The sequence below is a fragment of the Sapajus apella genome, unplaced genomic scaffold, assembly GCF_009761245.1.
Source record: "Sapajus apella isolate SASKATOON/1434 unplaced genomic scaffold, GSC_monkey_1.0 scaffold118, whole genome shotgun sequence".
Lineage (NCBI taxonomy): Eukaryota > Metazoa > Chordata > Mammalia > Primates > Cebidae > Sapajus > Sapajus apella.
In genome coordinates, this window is record NW_022437058.1 from 4352851 (window position 1) to 4376441 (window position 23591).

Here is a 23591-nt window from a genome sequence, read left to right on the forward strand (position 1 = left end):
GGGGGGGGGCGGCGGGCGGCGGCGCTGCGTAGTCCGGCGCCCGGAGGGGGCGCTGCTCCGGAATGAGGGCGGAGAGGGAGAGCGTTGCTTAATGCCGGGCCGGGGGAGGGGTGGGACCCCGGCGCGGCGGGTCGGGTCACCCCGGGGACGCGGCTCTGCCCTCGGGCCACACCTCCGAGACCCGGGGCATGGCCGTGGTCCTTACAAGTTGCAGGCTGCCGGAACGCCCACTGGCCAGTCTTCGCGCCCGCGCAGCCCCCTTCCAGATGCGCCAGTCTCCTCGCTGCCCTCCAAACACTCACTTTTCTTTATTATCGTGAGTGATCTTGGATGTACAGTATTCGTCAATGAATGAATGTGTTGAAATGTGCGATGCGGGAACTGCGCAGCGCCTCGGGTTTGGCTTTCTCCAGCATCTTACTGTATTGATCGTGCGTTCTCGATTTTACAGAGGTTTGAGTAATGGCTTCAGTAATATCAACTCATACGCATTTCAAAGTTTGTTTATGCAATTGTTTTACATTTACTCTCTTTTTATTTATAATTTTTGAATTAGATTTTGTTTTGGAGAGATTTTCCGTACGTGGTGGAAGTGTTTTTAATATTGGTAAATACGGATGATTTGGCGGTTTTATCACGTTCATCAGAAAGCAGCACCAGCAACATTGAAATGTTTTAAAGGCTTTTGCTCTGCAATGACTTGTGCAAGACGACGTACATACCAAAACGGGAATACCTAACTTTTTTTCTATTGGAATTTTCTGGAAGGAATTCTGTGCAATCTGAAAAGATTGATGGAGGGTACAGTAATTGCTTTCTACATCGCTTTTGTTAAGCAGTGAAAATTAGACAAACTTGGAGATTTATACCTGGACATACTGAGTTTTTGCACACTCTTGAAGTGAAATTTTGGAAAGTGCAGGTGAAATGAGGCTTTTTCCAATCTCCCCCTCTCCCCCTCAGTTTGGTTAAAAGGCAAACACCAAAATATTGTAGTAGCTGGTAATTTACAGAACGTTCGTTACCAGATTTCAAAATTATATATTAAGGTTGTACAATATGTGTATGTCAGAGTTATAGGTAGTAGGTCGTAGAGTCTTATGAAAAATACAATGTTATAATCTGAGTAGCGAAATGGTTCCTGTTACAATGGTTATGAATTGTCAAGGCAATAGGGCCAGTATATGTCTTCAGTCATCTTTTTATGCCTGAAATCCGGTGTAAATGGATGTTCCCCGGAACAGCCATTGCAGTGCCATATATTGGTCGTTGGTGTCCTTGCAGTGTATCTCAGATAACGGTGTGTCTCCCTTACTTGTGAGCTGAGGGGTCATGATATTGCTGCGGCTTATGTGTGCCCCTCTGCATTTTGTGGGTAGTGTTTCAAATTTGGCTCTCATATTAATAAGATGAGAGTTACTAATTTGGCTTTAACTGGAAGAAATTCAGGTGTTTTTCACTCCCCAGTGACTTACCTGATTGGACGTAGTTACGACGTTACTGTTTGCACTCCTTAATTGCTGGCATCTTTTTTCTAGTGTGTTAGATATACATTCTTTTGGTTTATCATTTAAAAGAATATTGCTGAGAAAGCATTTAAATGTTAATACTGTATTTGTTTATATTTATTGGATGCTTAATTAAATGTGTTTTCTTGTCCTGAATGAAAAGAAATTAGAAGAGAATCAACTGTTTTGTGCATGTATTTTGTTCAGTTTAGAAGACGTGGTATTGTGAAAACAGTGTAGTCTCTGGAGTTAGACCTGGAGTCAGAATGTATATCTGACATACTAGAAAAAAGATGCTTGGAAGAATGGCCTTCCAAGTCAGAAGCATCTGGGTTGAAATTGAGCTCCACTCCTTACTGGTCCAAAGCCACATGACTGATTCATCATGCAGCCTTTTTTTTTTTTTAAAGAAAAAAAAAATTTTTTAATGTTACTCGAATATGTCAATTTTACTGTTTCTGTATACACACATTTGTTACTGAAAATTGCAAAAATAGCACATTAAAGGTCCTTTTATTGGAGTTCAAACTTTTGAAAACCAGAAAATTTAATGATGCTCTAACCAAACTACCCAACGTTTTCTTTACATTCTTGCCCCACAAGTTGCTTTACTTTTATTTTGATATTGGGCTTCATCTCACTGACTTCAGGCTTCCAGTACACATGGGAATCTTAGGACCTACTGGCTCTTTGGGTCACATCAGGGAGGAGAACTAAAGTATGTTGAAGTTATTCAAACACATTCAAGCTACATAGGTGTCTTATAAATTACTGGTATCATGGTAGGAATGAAAAGATAACAAAAAAAGACATCACAGAACTCTTTATCAAAATTATTGGTATACAGGCTGTCCTAGCATAGAGTAACTTTTTCAACCTGGTGCATAAAATTACCAGCAAGAAAAGCACATGAATAATAGTTTATGGTTGAATTGGCTTGGTGTCATGATTCCCTGTTCTAGCATTCTCAGGCTATGATACACACAAACTGCAGCCACGTTGGAATGGTTCCCTTCTTGAAACATTTTGAACTCCCTTTAGGCCAATGTCTACTAGTTCTATTTCAATCCAAGGAAATCTGTTGAGTAACAGGTATCTCAATTTTACCCTATTTTCTTTCTGCATAGATAGCAGTGTTTTTACTTCTCCTACTCCTAAGGCAAGCCATCTCTGATGTCCTGGAAGATTCTCTTCTATCCAGTTGTTGGAATGAATCTTCTGGTAGAAGGGAAGGGGGGAATTTGGTACTAGGGTTGAAAGTCGTGTTACTAAGGTTCTTTATTGACATCTCTGAGCAGAAGAGAGGCCCGAGTTGTCCTGGAAATTTTCTTCAGTGAGCATTTATGAAGACTCTGAGGTCAAGGTTGGGTTAATCTTTTGTGGTGGGTTCATCCAAGGTCTAGTCAACAGCACTAAGCTCTTCCTGGATCTTTGGGACCCAGCAGATAGTGATTCCAGCTCTCAAATTGCTACAAGGTAGCCTGGAAAGAAATCTATGACCCAGAGCCTGAAGACCCAAACTCCAGCAAATAATGGTGAAAGAGCCAACTCCCAAAGCCTTTTAAAACCTTCAATTTCTTATCTGTACACTGGGATAAAACCTATTGTATAAGGCTATTTTGAGAGTTACATGAAATGGACTTATAGAGTTCTCAGTACAGTTCCTGAAATACAGCAGCTGATACCAGTAGATTTCCTTCCCTTTTCTACTTTTGAACTTCGCTGTAGTTATTGGCATTTTTTTTTTTTTTTCCCGAGACGGAGTTTCACTCTTGTTACCCAGGCTGGAGTGCAATGGTGCGATCTCGGCTCATCGCAACCTCCGCCTCCTGGGTTCAGGCAATTCTCCTGCCTCAGCCTCCTGAGTAGCTGGGATTACAGGCACGTGCCACCATGCCCAGCTAATTTTTTTTTTTTTTTTTGTATTTTTAGTAGAGACGGGGTTTCACCGTGTTGACCAGGATGGTCTCGATCTCTTGATCTCGTGATCCACCTGCCTCGGCCTCCCAAAGTGCTGAGATTAAATGTTGCAGTAAACAGTTGGCTTAGTTGTGCATCAGTTTTCAGTCCAATTTAATTTTAAATTAGCTCTTTGCTGGTAGCCTCTTCATGACCTTAAAATGGCCACAAATCCTTTATATAACAGGCCGTGTTTGACTAAATATATAAACAGAGGGCCTGATGTGGTGGCTGATGTCTGTAGTCCCAGCACTTTGGGAGGCTGAGCTGGGCGGATCACCTGAGGTCAGGAGTTCGAGACCACACTGACCAACATGGAAAAACCCCATCTCTACTAAAAATACAAAATTAGCCAGACATAGTGGTACATGTCTGTATTCCCAGCTACTTGGGAGGCTGAGGCAGGAGAAACGCTTGAACCCAGGAGGCGGAGGTTACAGTGATCTGAGATCATGCCATTGCACTCCAGCCTGGGCAACAAGAGCGAAATTCTTTCTGAAGAAAAAAAACAAAACAAAACAGATGTATCCTTACAGACTTTATAGTTTGATAGAGGAGATACAAATGCATATTGTGAGGGAATTCTGCGCTGAAGGTTATCTGGGAAGAGAAGGTGATTCTATAGAACATCAGAATGGGAGAGGAAAGACATCTGGCTGGAGGGGAAAGCAGGAGCAGAGGCATGAAAGGAGTTAGAGAGACCATGGGGGATTTCAGTCCCAGCCAAAAGTTAGCCACTTGTTTGTTTCATTCCTTCCTTCCTTTCCTTTCTTTTCATCTTCTGTCTTCCTTTGTGAGTGTGTTTATGTGTAGCGTGGGATGAGAACACCTACCTCAGGGGTGAGCTTAAATGAAGTGAAGTGATTCGTAGGCTCCTGGTATTCAGTAAATGCCCAGTTGATATTGATGATGATGTCACCACCGCCAGCACCATCTGTAGTTTCCTATGGCTGTTCTGTCTAGGGATGAATTTGGAGGCCACATTTTAAATTCTGCATATAACATTAAGGTGGTTGGTGTTTAATTTGTAGGTAGGGGGAAGCCATTGAAAGGTAGGGACAGGATTGGACCTGTGTTTTAGAACAGCATTAAAGGGGGTTTGGAGGAATCTGCCCACGAAGGAACTTTAATCTCCAGAGTCTAGCCTGTTAGAGAAGCTGGTGAAGTCATTCGAGGCATGAAGTATTGGTCTGAAGTCACAATATTTAATGTTACGTTAAATGTGCTTTTTTTTTTTACTGAAGGGAGAAGGGAGAAAGGATTTATTTAACGTGAATATTATTTTATCCAAATGTTGAGAGAATAGATGGAGACTAGTAAGGCATTTTTGTACCATTTGAGATGTTAGATTATAGTAGCATCTTAACAAAATAGGCAGATTTTTTAAAAAACTAGATTATATTTGTTTGTAGTTGTTTATGTTTGGGCCTGTGTGGATATTTGAATTGCTATTACTTGACACAGGCAATAAGTAGAGAAAAGAATGCCTTTTCCTGCTTTTGGGTTTGTTTGTTTGTTTGTTTGTTTCGATGGAGTCTCCCACTGTTGCCTGGGCTGGAGTGCAATGGCGTGATCTCGTGATCTCGCATGTTGCTCCCTGCAACCTCCACCTCCTGGGTTCACGCGATTCTCCTGCCTCGTCCTCCTGAGTAGCTGAGATTAAGGAGCGCACCACCACACCTGGCTAATTCTTTGTGTTTTTTTTTTAGTAGAGACAGGGTTTCACTGTGTTGACCAGACTGGTCTCAAACTCCTGACCTTGTGATCTGCTTGCCTCAGCCCCCCCAAAGTGCTGGGATCACAGGCTTGAGCCACTGGGCCCGGCCTCCCCGACCTGCCAGATGGAGTCTTGCTCTGTCGCCAGGCTAGTGTGGGGTGGCATGATCTCAGCTCACTGCAGCCTCTGCCTCCTGGGTTCAAGCGATTCTCCTGCCTCAGCTTCCCAAGTAAGTGGGACTAGAGGTGTGTGCCAACACACCTAGCTCATTTTTGTATTTTTTTCTTTTCCATTTTTTTGGCGGGAGGGGGTTTCTCTCTTGATACCCAGGCTGGAGTGCAATGGCGCAATCTCGGCTCACCGCAACCTCCGCCTCCTGGGTTCAGGCAATTCTCCTGCCTCAGCCTCCTGAGTTGCTGGGATTACAGGCACGCACCACCATGCCCAGCTAATTTTTTGTAGTTTTAGTAGAGACGGGGTTTCACCATGTTGACCAGGATGGTCTCGATCTCTTGACCTCGTGATCCACCCGCCTCGGCCTCCCAAAGTGCTGGGATTACAGGCTTGAGCCACCGCGCCCGGCCCTCATTTTTGTATTTTTTAGTAGAGACAGAGTTTCACCATGTTGGCCAGGATGGTCTTGATTTCTTGACTTTGTGACTTGGCCTCCCACTGCACCTGGCCAGATTTATTTTTGGAGGGAGGGGTTTGAATCACTTTCTTTTTGCTTTCTCTGGAGCGTAATTGTAGACCCATAGATTTTTATGTGTCCAATGTGTGTGTGTTTTTTTTTTTTTTTTTTTGAGACAGCCTTGCACTGTTAGCCTGGCTGGAGTGTAGTGGTGTGATCTTGGCTTACTGCAACCTCTGCCTCTGGGTTCAAGTGATTCTCCTGCCTCAGCCTCCCAAGTGCTGGGATTACAGGCATGAGCCACTGTGCGTGGACATTTTTTTTTTTTTTTTTGAGACAGCCTTGCACTGTTACCCTGGCTGGAGTGTAGTGGTGTGATCTTGGGTTACTGCAACCTCTGCCTCCGGGTTCAAGTGATTCTCCTGCCTCAGCCTCCCGAGTAGCTGGGATTACAGGAGTGCGCCACCACGCCTGGCTAATTTTTTGTATTTTTAGTAGAGACACGGTTTCACCTTGTTGGTCTGGCCGGTCTCAAACTCCTGACCTCAAGTGATCCATCCACCTCAGCCTCCCAAAGTGCTGGGATTACAGGCATGAGCCACCATGCCTGACTTTATCAGTGTGTTTTAATGAAATACTCACTGTTTTTCTTCAGTTTGTCACAAGGTGGACATGTTGAGGTCCTTTCAAGCTAATTCTCTTTCCTTTGATGTGACACATACCCTCTGAAGCTTTTCTTGCTTTCAGACACAAGGTGTCTGAGGTTCACTTTGTGCTTTTCCTGCCAAATACCTTTCAGTCATTTCTTTCAGCTTGTTTTATTGACGAATAGAGTTTAGATACTAAAATCTGGGTGTTATATGTTCTTACTGTTAGGATGGCCCTGCCTTTATTGGACAGCCATGGGAAACGTACAGATGTGGATTTTTATATTGCTTTTTCTAGTTCAAATTTAACATCACAGTTTCTATTGTGAGTTTATCATTTTTTCTCTAACGTTGAAAATTAACATTCTTAGCACCTTTAATGTAATTGCTTTATCCTACAGTACAAATGTTGTAGTTTGAAAATAACACTGATAACAATAAAGCAACTGTAGGTTTATGTTTGGTCATGGTTCTTTCTGTTCTTCAGATGTATCCACATAAGCATGTACAGTTGACATTCCGATTTCTAAGGCCATTTGAAAAGATTTTCTCTGATGATGTTATGTGTTTGATAATTAATTTGGTTTGTTTTTCTGAAATTCTTTTAAGAATTGTGATTTTTATTTAATGTATTTTTTAATGTGTAGAACATATATGTGAACATTTATGTAGTTCAAAGGTCAGAGCTGTGTTAAAATGTTATGTTCATAGCCTCACTTTCTTTCTTTCTTTTTTTTTTTTTTTTGAGACAGAGTCTCACTCTTTCACCCAGGCTGGAGTGTAGTGGTGCCATCTTGGCTCACTGTAGCCTCTGCTCCCCGGGTTCAAGTGATTCTCCTGCCTCAGCCTCCTGGGTAGCGGGGATTACAGTTGCCTGCCAACGTGTCCTGCTAATTTTTGTATTTTTAGCAAAGACAGGGTTTCACCATCTTGGCCAGGGTGGTCTTGAACTCCTGACCTCATGTTTCATCTGCTTCAGTCTCCCAAAGTGCTGGGATTACAGGCGTGAGCCACCTCACCCAGCCCACAGCCTCACTTTCATTCTGTCCCTCCACAGATTTCTCTCATTTCCCAGTTAATTGTTTCTGCTTTATTCTTTTGCTATTTCATTTTTCAAATGTAAGCACATCTGTATATTTTTATTTCCCTTTCTTAATAGGCAGCATTCCATGCACACTGCTCTGCTTCCTTTTGCTTCATATATTTTGGAGATCGCTTCATAGAAGCAGTGTATTTTGTGCTTGCAGCTCATCGCCTAATGAAGAACATTTGGGTTGTTTATGTTCTCTCGGCTGTTACAAATATCGTGGCAGTGAATAACCTTGTGCCTATATTGTTTTGTATTTGTGCAGATACAGCTTTAAGGAAGATTGTTGGGTGAAAGTAAACACATTTGTAATTTTGTTTGTGTCAAAACAGTTATATTTTCCTTTTAAAACTTTTGAATTTTTTGTAGAGATGAGGTCTCACAGTGTTGCCCAGGATGATCTTGAACTCCTCACCTCAAGCATTCCTTTCACCTGGGCTTCCCAAAATCTTGGGATTACAGGCATCAGGCCCAGTTAATTTTTGTATTTTTGGTAGAGACAGGATTTTGCCTTGTTGCCCAGCCTAAAACATTACATTTTCACGCTGGGTGTGGTGGCTCATGCTTGTATCCCAGCAGTTTGGAAGGCTGAGGCGGGTGGATCCATGAGGTCAGGAGTTCAAGACCAGCCTGGACAACGTGGTGAAACACCGTTTTTACTAAAAATACAAAAATTAGCTGGGCAAGGTGGCACACACTGTGATCCCAGCTACTCTGCATGAGAGTCACTTGAACCTGGGAGGCGGAGGCTGTATGAACCAAGATTGCCCCATTGCACTGCAGCCTGGGTGACAGAGTGAGACTCCATCTCAAAAAAAAGAAAATCACATTTTTAAAAGGCAGATCCCATGTCAACCTTTTACTGAAAACTCGAAGTGGCTTCCTAGTGCATTAAAGACAAAAGTTTATAATGTAGTCTCAAGGGTATACATATAGTTCCTGTACATACAGTTTTACATCCCTTAAAAACGGGGATACAGCCGGGCACGGTGGCTCACGCCTGTAATCCCAGCACTTTGGGAGGCCGAGGCGGGTGGATCACGAGGCCAAGAGATCGAGACCATCCTGGTCAACATGGTGAAACCCCGTCTCTACTAAAAATACAAAAAATCAGCTGGGCATGGTGGCACGTGCCTGTAATCCCAGCTACTCAGGAGGCTGAGGCAGGAGTATTGTCTGAACCCAGGAGGCGGAGGTTGCGGTGAGCCGAGATTGCGCCATTGCACTCCAGCCTGGGTAACGAGAGCGAAACTCCGTCTCAAAAAAATAAAAACAGGGATACATTCAGAGAACCTTGTTGGGAACATCATAGAGTGTAGTTACACAAACCTATATGGGACAACCTACTGTGTACCTAGGCTGTGTAATATGGCCTAATGCTCCTAGGCTACAAACCTTTATAGCATGTGACTGAACTTACTGTAGGCTTGCAACACAGGTGTAAGTATTTGTGTATGTAAACATATCTAAGCACAGAGAAAGTACAGTGAAAACATGATACAAGAGATAAATGATATGCCTGTTTAGGGCACTTACCATGATTGGAGCTGGCAGGACTGAAAGTTGCTCTGGGTTGAGTCTGTGAGTGAATGGGAAGGCCTGGAATGTTACTGTTCACTACTGTAGACTGTATGTAAATGCTGTACAATTAGGCTACACTAAATTTATAAAAAGTTCCTTCAGTAATTAACCTTAGCTTACTGTAACTTTTTAACTTAATAAGCCTTTTAATTTTTTTTTTTTTTTAACTTTTTGTCTCTTCAAAGAGCTCTTGGCTTAAAACAGCCTCATTATAATATGAATCTACTGTGGTTTATGTGGTCTGTTGTTGACAGAAACGTCATTAGGTGGTGCATGACTAATTACTTTGGGCCTCAGCCTCATCTTGTACCATTTTCCCCCTTGCTGTCTTTGCTCCAGCTGTGTGGTGCCTCCTTCATTCTCGTGTGCTCACCGTCTTCTCCACCAGGAATCTTGGCACTTGTTCTTTCCCTCTGCCTGGAATGCCTTTCTTTGTTAACAGTTATTTCTAGTCTTTAGAGTTTGGCTGAAGCATCACTTTTTAATGAAATTTTCTGTGTGTGTGCTCATAAATTTTCATAAGGTAAGAGCTTGGACTGTGCTGATACTCATCACCCACTCCAACAAGTGTCAGTTATCTGAAGTTTTATTTATTTATTTATTTATTTATTATTTTTAAGAGAGAGAGTCTTGCTCTGTTGTCCAGGCTAGATTGCAGTGGTGCAGTCTCAGCTCACTGCAGCCCCTGCTTCCCAGGTTCTAGTGATTCTCCTTCCTCAGCCTCCCAAATAGCTGGGACTACCGGTACGTGCCACTAGGCCCGGCCAATTTTTTTTTCTTTCTTTTTTTTTTTTTGTATTTTTTATTAGAGATGGGATTTCACCATGTTGGCCAGGCTGGTCTTGAACTTCTGACCTCAAGTGATCTGCCTGCCTCGGCCTCCCAAAGTGCTGGGATTACAGGCGTCAGCCACCATGCCTGGCCTGAAGTTGTTTGTTGAGACAAGGTCTCACACCAGTCGCCCAGGCTGTCTATGCAGTGGCACAGTTTTGATTCATTGCCAGCTCGACCCTCCTGGGGCTCAGGTGATCTTCCCATCTCAGCCTCTGGAGTAGCTGAGACTACAGGCACGTGCCACCATGCCTGGCTAGCTAATTTTTGTATTTTTGGTAGAGACAGGTTTTTGCCTTGTTTCCAAGGCTGGTGTTGAGCTCCTGGACTCAGCAGTCTACCGCATCAGCCTCCCAAAGTGCAGGGATTACAGACATGAATTACCATGCCCAGCTGTCTGAAGTTCTTGAATTTTTTTCGTGACCTGTCTGCAGTCAAGTCCTCTTGGTACCTACCAAAATTACAGTGTTATATTAGTTTATGTAATTTAATTAATTTTAGTTTTCCCACAAAGGTTGAGTTTCATGAAAGCACAACCATTCCTGTCTCTGACCATAATTACTTTTCTAGTACCTAGCTCAGTGACTGGATTGTGAGGGCTCAAGCTACCGTGTGCAGTAGCTAGAATTGAATAATGAGGAAGTTGAGGCTTGTGCAGTTGGCTGAATGTCTTTTTTGCTGCACAGATGTCTGTCATACAGTGATTAGTAAGTAACATTTTGGTGACTTTTAATTGTAATTTTTTTTCAGGATCAAACGGTTTAGAAAAATCTGCTAGGACGGATAAAGAAAAAAGTATATGGGGGATGTGTGTGTATGCATTAAGGCATTTGTTACAGGAATTTGAGTTCACACAGTCTACGAGTTGGCTAAGCAGTTTCTATCAGGCTGTTGTCCTTGTGCTCCATAATTGAGTTTGAAGTCCACAGGACAGTCGTTTGAGAAAGGAAGATCGATGTAAAGTGGGGAAGAAGTCATAGGCAGGGGGGATGGAAAGCCATGCTAGTTCTAGCTGCCTCTGTTCTGCTTGTGTGGGTGACCTATAAGAGCTGGATCCTTGGCAAATGTAGCCCGGGAGGCACAGGAGCTTAAGGAGAACCCAGAGGAAGGCCGAGTGGATGTGGATGTGGTTCTAGGCCAGCCACTGCCTCACAGGACTGGGGTGAGTCAGAAGATGTGCAGCAACAGTGTGTGCAAGCTGCAGGGTGGTTGCTGTATCTCTGCACCTCTCAACTGCTGCGCAAGAATCTGTTTTGAGCCTTGCAAGTTGGAAACATAAAGGAAAGGAAATTCTGAGGAATGTAGTTCAGCTCAGCCAAGTTCAAACCATACAAAGCGAATGAGCAGCTCAGGCTTTTAGATTTTGAGCTCAGGTTACATATAAGGAATCTGAAGGTTTCTGTGACTGCTCTAAAAGTGCAAATGTAATTCCCAATTTGTGGGTGAGATCGTTGATTGGTAGGAATGGAATCCTGAACATTGGATTGGACGCATATTGTTAGATTCTGTTCAAACTGGAGACCTTAAATCTTTAAATGTTGCTCAGCTACCTTTTTTGGAGAAGCAGCCTTTCTTCTCAGAGGAACTTAATCTCCCTTTGCCCGAAAAACCTGTAATTGGCCTCCCTTTGGGTAGTTGCCTTGTAAGGTACTGTCTTTCTGTGAATCTGCCCTGTAATCTTCCTTTCTTGTAATTCTGTGACTGGACTGTTATTGTGGCAGGTCCCAAAGAGTGAGGTAACCCATGAGAAAGGCATGCTACACTCCAAAAGATTGTATAGTTTTGCCCCTGTATGGTCATGACCCTTAAGGAATATTTGTGACAATGGATCTTAGGGGCGTTGTATAATAGTGGAAGGAACATAAAGTTGGATCAGGCAGAATTTATTGATATGGGCTCACTAAGTAGAGCTTCTGGATTCAGTGTTATAGTTCGTGGAGTTAGAAAGGGTTGAGTTGATTGGCTGAGGCCCATCCTACAAGGTCTAATGCCTCAATTAGATTTTTTCCGGCCTAACAAGGAACTCCACTGAACACTCATCTTGTATAGGAATCTGTATTTGGCCTGGCATGGTGGCTAATACCTGAAATCCCAGCACTTTGGGAGGCCAAGGCAGCAGATCAGCTGAGGTCAGGAGTTCGAGACCAGCCTGGCCAACATGGCGATTCCCCATATCTACTAAAAATACAGAAATTAATGTGGTGGCCCATGCCTGTAATCCCAGCCACTCAGCAGGCTGAGGCAGGAGAATTGCTTGAATGCAGGAGGCAGTGGTTGCAGTGAGCCAAGATTGCACCATTGCACTCCAGCCTGGGAAACAGAGCAAGACTCTGCCTCAAAAAAAAAAAAAAAAAAAAAAATTAGCTGGGTGTGGTGGCTTGTGTCTGTAATTTTAGTTACTCAGGAGGCTGAGGTGGGAGGATCAGTTGAACTGGGAAAGTCGAGGCTGCAGTGAGCCATAATCATGCTATTGCGCTCTAGCCTGGGCAATAGAGCAAGACCCTAATAAAATATTAGTCCATAAGGATAGGTTCACCTAAATGCATAGCCTTTAAATAAATAACTTGTGTCATTTGTGGGACTATACTTTAGTAGGACCTCTTTGGAGGATGGGTGCATTAAAACAGAATTTTTTTTTTTTTTTTTGAGGTAGAGTTTTGCTCATTGCCCAGGCTGGACAATGGTGCGGTCTCAGCTCACTGCAACTTCTGCCTGCTGGGTTCAAGCTATTCACCTGCCAGAGCCTGCTGAGTAGATGGGGATTACAGGCTCCTTCCACCATGCCCAGCTAATTTTTGTATTGTTGGTAGAGATGGGGTTTCACCGCATTGGCCAGGCTGGTCTTGCACTCCTGACCTCAGGTAATCCGCCCGCCTCAGCCGCCGAAGGTCTTGGGATTACAAGCATGAGCCACTGCACCCGGTCTAAAACAGATTTTAAAGTGCGTGTACTCTATGTATCCAGCAGTTTCACTGCTAGGAATTTCTCGTAAAGATTAATTTGGATAGTATACAAATATGTATGTGTAAGGTTTTTCATTATATCAGTGTTTGTGATTGAGAAAAATTAGAAACAACTGTCCAAAAATGGAGTTAAGGTAGAGTAAATTACTATCATACCCAAACACTGAAATATTCTGCCATTGTTAAAAATAAGAGGTTGACAGGAAAAAAAATTTAATACAGCCATTCCTCCATATCAGGGAATTGGTTCCAGGACTGCCCAACCAGTGGATACCAAAATCCACAGATGCTCAGGTTGCTTCTATAAATTGGTATATTTGCAAATAACCTGTGCATATCTTCCTGTATGAATAATCTCTAAATTGCTTATGTATGTAATACAGTATAAATGCTATACAAATAGTTGTTATACTGTATTGTTGAGGGAATAACTATAAGGAAAAAAGTTTATGTTTGGTACAGATGGAACCATCATTTTTTTTCCCGAATTTTTTAAATGTGAGGTTAGTTGAATCCACAGAAGTGGAGTCAAGGGATAAGAGGGCCCAGGGCTTACTGTCTTACAGGGAAAATGTAACATTTAATAAGAGAAGCAAGTTGTGGAACTGTATGTTCTCACTTATGTTGAGATGTTATATATCTGCCTTAAGCCTTTGCATAGAAATACATTGCTAAATCCCTAGCAGTCTTTTCCTTTTATTAATGCATACTATTTTACATCTTTATGGGATACATAAGAATGAATACTTGTTTTTGTTTGTTTTTTTTTTGAGACGGAGTTTTGCTCTTGTTGCCCAGGCTGGAGCGTAAGGACACAATCTCAATTCACTGCAACCTCCACCTCCCAGATTGAAGCCCTCTCCTGCCTCAGCCTCCCGAGTAGCTGGGATTACAAGCGTTGTTGCCCAGGCTGGAGTGCAATGGCACTATCCCGGCTTCCTGCAACCTCCACCTCCTGGGTTCAAGCGATTCTCCTGCCTCAGCCCGCTAAGTAGCTGGGATTATAGGCATGCCCCACCACACCTGGCTAATTTTGTGTTTTTAGTAGAAACAGGGTTTCTCCATGTTGTTCAGGCTGGTCTTGAGCTCCCACCTCAGGTGATCCACCCACCTTGGCCTCCCAAAGTGCTGGGATTACAGGCTGACCCACCACGCCCTGCCCATGTTCGTTTTTAATGTGAGTGTGCGTGTAGTTGTTAGTATGTTCTTTTATTATCTGTTTAGTGACTACAGGATCTGTGGTTATATCTTCTCTTTCAGTGCTGGCATTCTTAATTTGAATCTCCTCTATTATTTTAGCATCAGAAGATTGTGAACTTACTGATTGTATTTGAAAAACAATTTTAAGCTGTGTGTGGTGGCTCATGCCTGTAATCCCAGCACTTTGGGAGGCCACCATCCCACCCAGCTAATTTTTCTGTATTATTTGTAAGCATGGGGTTTCACTACGTTGGCCAGGCTGGTCTCACAACTCCTGATCTCAGGCAATCCACCCGCCTCAGCCTCCCAATTCCTGTGTTGAAGCCCTAATCCAGGATAGACGATGGTATTTGGAGATGGGGCCTTTGGGAGTTCGTCAGGGTTAGATGAGACCATGACAGTGGGGCCCTAATGTTGAGATTAGGGCCCTGGTAAGAAGCAGAGACCCCAGAGCTCTCTCTCCCCAACAGGAGGACACAGTGAGAAGGCAGCCATCTGCAAGCCAGGAAGAGAGCCCTCACCAGACCCTCACCACACTGGGATGCTAACCTTGGACTTCCAGCCCCAAGACTGTGACAGATACATTTCTTAATACATATCCTGTCCATCCCCCAAGTCTATGACACTTTATCCTAGCAGCCTTATGTGACAAGCACAAGGTCTATCATCTCAGGAACTTCCTTCCTAAGTGGTATCTGGAAACCGTGCATCAGAGCCATGGGAGAGAATGAAGAAAGGCTCAGTCAGCCCTTTGCAGCAGTCAGCACACCTCAACCTCAAGTGCAGCCTATCACACGTGAACCAGGAGTGCTGTGGGACACAGTGAAAGGGAACCTGCAAACACCCGTGACGTCATCACATCCATGCTCAGGGAAGCCAGGCAGCTTGCCCACAGCAGGTGTTAGGGGTGTGCTGAGGCTCTCAGTGAGCTTGGCCTCCCTACTCACGCACCCAGGTCACATAGAAAATATAATAGAAACCACATAGGAAAATATGATAGAAAACAACATACCCACCATGTAGATGTGGCCATGTTAGCATTCTACCGCTTGCTCATTTTTTAAATAAAAGCTTTATTAAGACATTCACATAGCATGCTTTCACTCACTGAAATTGTACAATTTGTGTTTTACATAGAATTTGCAACCATCACCACATTAAATTTATTTATGGAATTCGCAGCCATCACTGCATTAAGTCTACTTACAGAATTTGCAAGCATCACCTTGGTAAACTTTAGAACATTTTTATCGCCTCAAAAAGAAACCCTTGGTTGGGCATAGTGGTTCACTTCTGTAATCCTAGCACTTTGGGAGGCTGAGGCAGGTCAGTCACCTGAGGTCAGGAGTTCATGACCAGCCTGGCCAACATGGTGAAACCCCGTCTCTACTAAAATACAGAAAATTAGCTGGGTATGGTGGCAGGTGCCTGTAATCCCAGCTACTCGAGAGGCTGAGGCAGGAGAATCGCTTCAACCTGGGAGACAAAGGTTGCAGTGAGCTGAGTTCTCACCACTGCACTCCAGCCTGGGCAACAAGAGCAAAGCTTGGTCTCAAAAAACAAACAAACAAACAAACAAACAAACCAAAACCTTGGTTGGGCTCGGTGGCTCCTGTCTGTAATCCCAACAATTTGGAGGCCAAGCTGGGTGGATCACTTGAGCTGAACTCAAGACCAGCCTGGCCAACATGGCAAAACCCCTTCTCGACTAAAAATACAAAAACCAGCTGGGTGTGATGGCACACATGTGATCCCAGCTACAGGAGAGGCTGAGGCAGGAGAATTGCTTGAACCCCAGAGGCAGAGGTTGCAGTGAGCCAAGATTGTGCCACTGAAGTCCAGCCTAGCACCTGGCGGCAGAGTGAGACTCTGTCTCAAAAAAACAAACAAACAAAAAAAACTAAACTTAGTCGTTTAGCTGTCTCCTCATCTACACCCTAGGCCTACGTAACCATGAATGTACTTCTAATAGCTCTTACATACTCTGGACTTTCATATAAATGGAATCATACAATATATGTCTTTCACAACCTGTCTTATTTTACTTCGAATATTTCAAAGGTTCATCCAGGTTTTTAGTGCCTATCATTACATCAAATCTTTCTGTTGCTGAATAATATTCCATTGGTGGATATCCTGAAACTTATTTATATATCAGGTGATGAATATTTGGGTTGTCTTCACTTTTTGGCTATTGTGAATAACACTTCTAAGATATTTGTATACAATGTTTTGTGGGGATGTATGTTTTCATTTCTCATAGCTATATACCTAAGAGTGAAATTGATGGGCCGTATGGAAACTCTATGTTTAATAACTGCAGAAGGTACCAGACTATTTCCAGAGTAAATAAATACCATTTTATATACCCACTAGCTGTGTGAGGGTCTCAGTTTTTCTCCATATTCCAGCCGTTTATCATCTCTCTTTTTGACACAGTCATCCCAGTGATTCTGAAGTCCCGTCTCATCATAGTTTTCATTTGTGCTTCCCTGGCGTTGAACCTCTTTCACATACTTATTGGTCATTTGTATATCTTCTGTGAAGCAATGTGCGCTCGACATTTACTCATTTTTAACTGGTGTGTGTTGTCACTGAGTTATAAGAACTCTCTATGTATTCCTGATAAAAATCCTTTTGGGAGGCCAGGTGAGGTGGCTTATCCCCAGTAATCCCAGCACTTTGGGAGGCCAATATGGGTGGATCACCTGAGGTCAGGAGTTCAAAACCAGTCTGGCCAATATGGTGAAACTCCACCTCTACTAAAAGTAAAAAAATTAGCTGGGCATGGTGGTGCATGCCTGTAATCCCAGCTACTTAGGAGGCTGAGGCAGGAGAATGGCTTGAATCCAGAATGGGGAGGTTACAGTGAGCCGAGATTGCACCATTGCACTCCAGCCTGGGCATGGCAAGATTGTCTCAAAGAAAAAAAAAACTTTTTTTGATTGTATTGATTTTCTCTTTTCAGTTTTATTGATTTATTCTTCTATTATTTCCTGTCTTCTGCATACTCTGATTTTATTTTGCTCTTTTTCTGGTGTCTTTATGTGAAAACTTAAATGATAGGAGACTTTTTTTTTCTTTTTTTTTTTTGAGACGGAGTCTCGCTCTTGTTACCCAGGCTGGAGTGCAATGGCGCGATCTCGGCTCACCGCAACCTCCGCCTCCTGGGTTCAGGCAATTCTCCTGCCTCAGCCTCCTGAGTAGCTGGGATTACAGGCACGCGCCACCATGCCCAGCTAATTTTTTGTATTTTTAGTAGAGATGGGGTTTCACCATGTTGACCAGGATGGTCTCAATCTCTTGACCTCGTGATCCACCCGCCTGAGCCTCCCAAAGTGCTGGGATTACAGGCTTGAGCCACCGCGCCCGGCTGAGACTTTTTTTTTCTAATATATGCATCTAGTGCTGATTATTTGCCTCTTAGCAATATTTTATCTGTGTCTCACCACATTTTACATGTTTTATTTTTATTTAGGTCTGTATTATTTTTAATTTTTCCCGAGGTTTTTCTTTTTAACTCATAAGCTATTTAGACGATGCACTTCAATTTCCATATGTTTGAGGGATTTTTTTTTTTCCTTCTTTTTATATAATGAAAGCTTACACTCTGAACACATTAGGTTAAAATTCAATTACACTTGTTTGGTTACATTATATGCTTAAGTATCATTGGAGCAGACTTTTCAGATATTAACTTTATGTAGTGGTTGTCAGTTGTTTGCACTTGTAGAGTGACAGAGTCCACGGAGAGCAGGATCTGACACTGCCCACATGGAGCAGAAGGGATGGGGCAGAGGGGCATCTGTCCAGCTGACTGGTGTGTTCTGTGGGTGGATGGGGCTGGAGAGGACTCAAACATGGCTCCCTTTGTCACTCGGCAGAGGGGCCAGACCACCGTGTAACGGACAGCTGTGCCCCACCAGCCTCTGCTGCTGGGCCAGCTCCCAGCACCATGACCACAGCTCTGCATACAGGGAGTGCTGGGACCAGTGCCCTGGCAGTCACCCTGGTCCTGAGCCAACAAGGGCCCTCGGGAGGAATCAGAACTCAGACAGTGAAGAAGGTGTTGGCCAGGAGGGAACCGGGGCGGGTGCCGGGTCCTGTCTATGCAGGGATCTGAGATTCTGAGAGGTGGGTTAGGGGTAAGGGGGTAGAGGTCGGCCAAATTGGGGTGAGGGGAGTTCAGTAGAGATGGGGAGGACAGGACAGTGTGGGAAAGAGCAGAGGGTCCTCCCCAGCCTCAGTCCCTCTCCTGGTGCAGTCCTCATCTCACTCTTAGACTCCGGAAGTCTCCCTTCAGCCAACACCAGGCCCCCGACTCCCAGGGCACTTCCCAGACAGCCAGTGCCACATCCAGGCAGCCCCTGTTCTGCCCTTGGGGTCTGTGCCTGGCAGAAGGGTGGCAGACCCTTGACACGTCTCGGCTTGGGTCCCAGCTGTCCCCGGCCCTGGGACCAGCAGACACACCCACCCTGCGCCTGGCAGGCCGGCCATGCTTGTACCCATTGGTGATGGTGGATTGGGAGGGAACTGTTTCAGATACCAGTGTAAATCTGTGTCTGCATCAACTCCACACAAGAGTTCAGTCATCATATGGGAAGGGAATCATAGCTGTGGGGGGCTCCATGCAGGACCCCCAGGGCCCCTGAGGCCAGCCCCCGTGGCCACAGCAAGGAGCATCTGCTTCCGCCAGTTGGACAAGACTCTTTCCTGCCAGCCGCAGGAAACCGCAGAGGGACTTCCCCTGCTCCCCACCCACTGTTATATCCCAAACACACTCGTGTGGATGGACGCCTCGACATCTCTCCTCAGCCCAGGGCCTGAGCTCTTCCTGATGAGCGTTAAGTGGGAGCGGCTGCCTCTCCTTGTGTCCATGTTGCAGGCATCTGCCTTCTCCTCAGCTCCCACTCGGAAGAACAAGAGCCAGCCAGCTCTCTCCATCCCAGGATTTTCCAGGGATGCTGGTAACTAATGCAGGCAGGGCCTTGTGAGTGGGTGGTGGGAGGGATCAGGGCTTCCTGTGCATCTGTCAGTTCCTGGAACATCTGAAGGGGCAGCCTACACCTGGAGGAATGAGTGGGGCTGGCCCCCGTGGGTCCCCAGTGCCTGGCATCTCCCAGTCCCTCTGCTTTCCCTCACAGACCCCCTCCACTGAGCAGCACAGCCCTGAGGACAGAGGCCCCAAAAGCATTTTCAACACAACAATATTTATTCATATTTACACCTTGAGACCCCCAAGGCATTGCTCCTCATCCCTAACCCCTACCCCTAGGCCCTACCTTCCCGTTCAGCCACCCTCTTTCTCCCCTTCTTCCCGCACCCTCTTTCTCCCCTCCCTCTCCCACCCTCCAAAGCTGGGGTACAGCAAGATCAGCAGTGGGGGAGAAGTCTTTGCTTTGGGTTGCCTGGTGCTGTGAGGGTCCAAGAGTTGAGAGCTCCACCCTTGGGCACTGGCACCAGAGATCCTGCCCTGTGGCCCCTACTTTCTATGATGCCGCTTTTTCTTCCTCTTAGAGACCAAGGGGTCACCCTTTCTTTTTTGAGACTGTGAGGGGCCACCCAGCCCCCAAGCCAGGGATTGCGCCCCACAGACTCTGAGCCCAGGCCCTAGGTGGGGCGTCTGTTCAGCAGGGGATGGGCCTCCGAAGAGAGCTCGCTTCCTGGACTTGGTGGCAGGAGCAGGTGCTGGGCTGAGGCCTCTTCTCTTTGCAGATTGGGACTGAAGAGCTCCCTGGGGTCCCCACCCTTCTGGGCTGAGAAGGGCTGAGGCAGGGACAGGGCTCTGGGACAGCTTCCAGGGCCGCAGCCTGTAGTTGGTACCCACGACAGAAACCATACCAGGGATTTCCCTCTCCTCCTCACTTGACCCCTTAGACAGCCTGTGTGACTCCTTGACAGGAGAGGCTCCAGGGAGACCCCAGGTGTCTTTGGTCCCCATGCCTGGGCAGTTGGGTCTGTGGTCCTGGTGAAGAGAGTATGGCCGGGCAGCCCTCAGCCAGCGGGAATCCAGCCTCTCCAAAAGCACAACAGGGGTTTTGGACCTGGCCACCCCAGTGCACACTCTGCCTCTTCCCTGAGGGTCCCGGGAGGCCGTCTGGGGGGTGGGTCTGTGGTCCTGGGGAGGAGAATATGGCCGGGCAGCCCTCAGCCTGCGGGAATCCAGCCTCTCCAAAAGCACAACAGGGTTTTTGGACCTGGCCATGCCAGTGCATGCTCTGCCTCGTCCCTGAGGGTCCTGGGCAACCGTCTGGGGTGGGCAGGTTTCCATGCTGACCCCTTGTTGGGGGCCAGGGACATCTCTCTCTGTTCCTTGGCCCGCTGCAGACTTAGAAGAGATTGAGTCCAACCGGGCGGTGCCATGACTAGGGGCTGCCCTCGCACACCGTTCCTCCAAGGATAGGCGGCGCTTCTCCACTACCTGCGGGAGGAAAGGGGGCACTTACTGGCGCTGCCCCAAGTGTGAGCAGGGCCCAGGGTGGCAGAGACCAGGGCACTTGGGCAGCAGGCAGGGAAGCCTGAGGCAGCTGGGCTTCCTGTCAAAGAGAGGGTGTGGCTCTGCCGGGCATCCCGCTGGGCCTCACTGCAGTTTGCATCCTGATTCTCCTCCCTGGCTCCTCTCCATCCTGCTCCATCTGAACCTGCACCTCCCCACCTCGGAGTGGCTCCCCAAGAAGCTGAGCATCCCCCACAGGGTGGGGTAGACAATCAGTTGGGGCTTGTGTGCCGGGTTCCTCCTGCCCCCGGGGTACCTGGGTTCCCTACCCTCCCTGCTCTACCTGGGCAAGGGTGAGTCCTTCCTCCTGATCCAGTTCCTGGCTTAGGGCCAAGAAATCCATGTGTGGATCTGGGGAAAGCAATTCTTCCAGAAATCGGGGGTGGATGACGGCCTCCACCTGGAAACAGAAGGAAGACAGCGTGAGGTTCCCAGGCAGAGAGTAACCTGGAGCCAAGGACACCTAGAGGAGATGCAGAAAGCAGCAAGTGCTCCGTCCCCACCCTTCTGGAGCTGTCTTATACCATGGCGACCACCAGCTCCACACACAAACCTGGTAGCATCCATACATGCAGACAGAGACACACAAACCACACACACTCACATATGACACAGGAGAATACACAGACACAGTAATATGCACACGCCACACTCAGCCACACAGACACATAGTAACAAATCACAGAGACAAACACACAGACACACAGTCACATACACAGACACTCAAATCCACGGAAACACATGAAACCACCCCCTTTGGAGTAGCTAAGGAACAGAGCTTAATTCCAGGGACCTGCGAGTGTCACCCCCTGGAATTCTGCAGACCCCAGCACTTCAGGCCAGCCCACCTTGGTGACGAAGTCTTCCTGGGAACACAGATTGTCAGCGTAGCTCAGGACGCCTGGGTCTAGAAGCATCCCGTCTCCTTCCTGGTCCACTTCGCCCTCTTCCCATTTTGCCTTTAGCTCCCCTGTGGCCCCAATGGGAGGACCCAGCAGGTCCTCCATGATGTCCACATACTCCTGCACCACTTCAGGGGGTATCTCCTCGGGGGCCTTGGTCTCCGCTGGTTGCTGGGGCCTGGGTGGTGGCAGGCAGGCAGGCGGGGCCTTGGGGCAGGCCTTGCTGGGAAGGTACACTGAGGTAGGGAGGGAGGAGGACAGACGTGGTGAGGGCTGCTCCTCCTGCCTGCACCACACAGGGGAGGGCAGGGCTCGGGGACGTGAAGTGGGTCCCAGGACCACCTGAACCACAGCACCCCAGAGGAGACGCCGCAGGGGGGCACATGTGAGATAACATCATTTTGGAGGAAGTTTCGAGTCACTGATCTGCTGAGTACTCTGCCCACTCATCCCTGTTTCTGGGCAGATTGTTGAGTTTTGGAATGGCGAGGGGAGGGAGTAGGTAGGAAATGTGACCAGGTGAATACCCACTTCATGACCACGGGACACCCAGCCCCCCGGCTCCCCTGAGCTGTCTTGTTGGAAGGAACAAATCCCTCTCTTGAAGGGAGGCATGGGGTGTGGGGACAGTGGCCTCCCTTGGCCCCTCTGGCCTTTGCCGTGGCTCCTGTGGGAATGTGGGAAGCGTACCTGGCAGCTTCACCACCTCAGGGGCTGATGGTCTTCGAGGCTCAAGCCTCGGCAGGGCTGGAGGAGGCAGGCACTGGGGCCCCTTCATCCACTGCGACTTCTGAATCTGCATCTTCTCCTCAGCCTCAAACTCCAGAAACCTGGGGTGAAGAAGGTGCAGGCCGTGCTGAGAGGGTCTAGACCCCCTGCCCCCAGGATCAGGCAGCAGCCGATGGCAGCGATGGGAAGGAGTGCCTCGGGCAGGTTGTCCAGGCCCTCCCTGGGGCCGGTCCCCCAGTCCCAGAGGGAGCTGCTCCCAGAGTTCTGGGCTCTCCGTCCCTCACCCGGCCCCTGCAGAGCCATGGCATCAACAGGGCTTCCTGACTCAAATCAGGGCCACGAGGCCCAGGAGGGCACCAGGGGGACCCCTCCTCCAGGCTTCAGGTGGCCAGTGGTGGGGTTTATGGCAGAAGGTGTCAGGGATGTTGCCCAGATGCCGGAGTCCTGAGGTTGGGACTGTGGGTCCCTATAGGATAACTCAGGAGCACCAGGCGTGGGAGATCCCTGGTCAGGAGGAAGCAAAAGCTGGGCCCAAAAACAGGGCCCGTTTCCCCTGAGGCTGCTGGTCTGTCTTAACAGAGGGGACTGCCCAGGAGCAAAGGCAGGCAGGCCAGAGATGGGTCTCATGGTGTCCTGGACGCAGGTCTCCCCTGACCCACCACAGGTTTCTCCAATCCTGGCCAGGCCGGGATGGGTGAAAACCGACTTCTGGCCACTGCTGTGAGGAGAGTGCACCCCACTCTGTCTATAGTCGCCAGCGCCCCTTTTCCCCATCCCCACAGCTGGAGGTGACCACCTTTGGGCTGGGATGCTGGCAGTGCAGAGCTTCCCACGAGGGCAGGATAGAGACCCCAGAGCACTCTAGGAGGGAGGAACAGCTTCCTGAGGGAGCCAGCGGCCCTGGAGGGCCTCTCTTTGTCCACACCCTCCTCATGCTCTACGCTGAGAAGCCATCATGGCCACCGCGCCTCTGTCACCCTCTCTTACCCTGCCATGCGGGCTCTGCCCATGCACCCAAGACTCACTTTCCTGCCATCTCGTAGTAGATCATCCGGTCAAAGTTGCTCGTGTGCTGCCATTCCTGCATCGCGCACAACAGTCCCTCCTCCAGGGTCATGCTGGGCTTCCGCTGGGACAGGGATCTGAGAACTGGGCTGTAAGGCGGTGCAGTCAGTCCCAGTCCATAAGCCCACCCTTCATCCCAAGCCCATCTAGTCCCAACACGCGGCCCCTGTCCTCCCCATATCTGTCCTGCCATTTGTCCCTGTCCTGTTCTTCCCCACATGGACAGGACACGCCCCCAGGATCAATCATTAACACAAGTCACCGGGGGGCCTCTG

At 47.2% G+C, this 23591-nt stretch overlaps 1 long non-coding RNA gene across 2 annotated transcripts; it reads left to right on the forward strand.

Annotated features, from left to right (window-relative positions):
- Positions 1–8: 8 nt before the first annotated feature.
- LOC116538232 lies at positions 9–22946 on the forward strand. 2 transcript variants are annotated; one of them, XR_004263566.1, is made up of 2 exons: positions 9–431; positions 19269–22946. It is a non-coding gene; the product is annotated as an uncharacterized LOC116538232 (long non-coding RNA). The 2 variants fall into 2 exon arrangements; XR_004263565.1 differs by lacking the exon at positions 9–431 and adding an exon at positions 18989–19114.
- The last annotated feature ends 645 nt before the right edge of the window (positions 22947–23591 follow it).